A 2420-nucleotide genomic window follows, 5' to 3' on the forward strand; every position below is an offset into this window, starting at 1 on the left:
GCTAAACACTACACAACCATATAGAAGTGACGGACGAATTATTTGGTTATACATATATCAATTTCCTGTTCTTAGCATTGAGATTTTCATTTCTGACTAGCGGTTGGAGGTGATGAAGAATTTTGGCACAGATAATTCTTTTCAAGATACGAATCTATATTTTCAAACAAAAACAGTTTACCAAATGTCTAGAAAGTGCATTGAAGAGAATTCTTTCCTACAACACGTATATCCAAAAATATTCGAGGTATGGCTATAAAATATCTTAATTGATAAATAATCTGAGAAAAGAGTATATTGTACGAGTATATAATAGACAAAATGTTATCAGTTTACTCAACGAATGTAAATCATTTCGGAAATGTAGATCTGATATGTTTCTTTATAAAGAAAACGAACACTTATAAAGATATTATGAATCACGTTTTATGGGTGGCAAAGTCTCGGCGTGCAGTAAAAATTGAAATATTTATTTTATAATTGCATGCAGAAGCTTAATACTTCTCATTTAAATTATTGCACTTATGAAATTGCTGTCGTAATCAACCGTCAACGGAAATTTGCAAAGTTTTATTATTTGTGTTCGTAACAGAAATCTGCGGGATTTAATTTACAGGTGCAGATAAAAGTGGAGAAATTCAGTCAGATGAAAGACACGTTTTCTATGAGGTTTCCATTCATTCATAAAATCTCTGACATACAAGTATACCCGCATGTAATATTCTGCATAGAAGTGATATAAATTCTTGTCAAAAAATTATTATCATAAAATTTATCTACACTAAAATGTAAATAAAAACTTTAAATGGAATAAAATAGGTGACACATTATGACGGAAAAAACAAACTTTAAACAGAGATAATACACCCAATTCACTGGTAGCGAGTGTTAAAGACATTTCATAGTCATTTCTATAATAACAAAATTAAATATTATTATAATAATAAAAAATGGAGTAATAACATGATTCCTAAAATCAAATAAACTTATTTAAACAAAATTATTTCATTTATTAGGAAATCACAAACCTTCTCCCATGATAAGAATAAGGTAAGAATATATGTATCTCGAAACTTTGTCACCACAGTTCTGATTCCAGTAATCAGCAGGGCGCACTATTAGAGCTTCGAATCCAATGCATAATTAATTTACACTTAAGGTTCTGTTTTAAGTAGAGGCATTGTTATGCACCTTACGGTTTAAGAGAGTTCGATTTCCCCAGTAAACCAAACTAACCTTATTATAAACGTAAGACTAATGACAATTTATGTTATTATTTATTATAAGATTATTAAAGAACTATGTTGGAGTGACAGCCTTGTACCCAAGGTCCACTTAAGCTTAAATAATTAACCGTTGTGGTAGTACCATATTATAGTTTGTACATGCGCACTATCAGAAAAATCATTTGGTTGATTTAACTAGGTTTTAACTAAATCTTAAGTCAAAATAATCTTACTCGACGCATCATGTTGGTTCAATCATACCTGATGTTGATTTTTATATCTCTTTTACCAAAACAGCTAAAAATTTTTAATCAGTACGTGATTAGAGTATATTTTTCTGAGTACAGACTAGAGATCAGCATACGAGCAGCAAAGAAGACATAACTCTCCCGTAAAATAAAATTTAACCAACCTGATAATTTTATAAACTTTCCTAAGTCTCTAATTTTACAAAATGACAGCTCGGTTAGGTCAGTGAGAAAAAAGGTCTCGAAGATTTTAAATCTTTTCCAAGATTTTCCTTCTCATCAGCAGAGCCACAACCACGACAAAAGTGATTATAGGGTAGACCCAGTTTTAAAGCATGCCTACCTAACTCACAGCGACCCGTTAGCACCGTTTTCGTAGTGCTGAGTGCTGAGGAATATTATAAAATAAATATAATAAAAAATAACAAAATAAAATATCTAAGCGATTAGAAAGTATTGGCACCAGAATTTTTAGACTCTTGAAGTATGGATATCACAATTCTAGCAACAAATAATATATATATAATAATATATATAGCTTATAATATAATAATAATAATATTGCTTACTAATATAAATAGAACGTTGATATGAACAAGCTATGGAATAACTAGATTAAAGCTATTATTAAAGATTTTATGGTTAAATATATTAACGCTTGTGATCTGATAAGCAACATCTTCATCTGGCTTGATCTCATGTGTCTTTATTCTGTTCTCGTCGAACCGAGAGAAGCGTTTTAAGCTTATTGCAAACATAATTCATTGAAGGGGCTGAAGGCTATACATTAAACACAGTGGTGTAGCCAGCACTGTGTCAAGAGGGATATACCAGAAATAGCTTTTTTTGTGTATTTTATAGATTATAGATTGCAGACTGTAGATTAGATAGTCAAGATATAATCATTCCTCTAAATCCTCACCCTGGATGCGCCACTTATCAATCA

The sequence above is a fragment of the Teleopsis dalmanni genome, chromosome 1, assembly GCF_002237135.1.
Source record: "Teleopsis dalmanni isolate 2A chromosome 1, ASM223713v2, whole genome shotgun sequence".
In the NCBI taxonomy this organism is placed as follows: domain Eukaryota; kingdom Metazoa; phylum Arthropoda; class Insecta; order Diptera; family Diopsidae; genus Teleopsis; species Teleopsis dalmanni.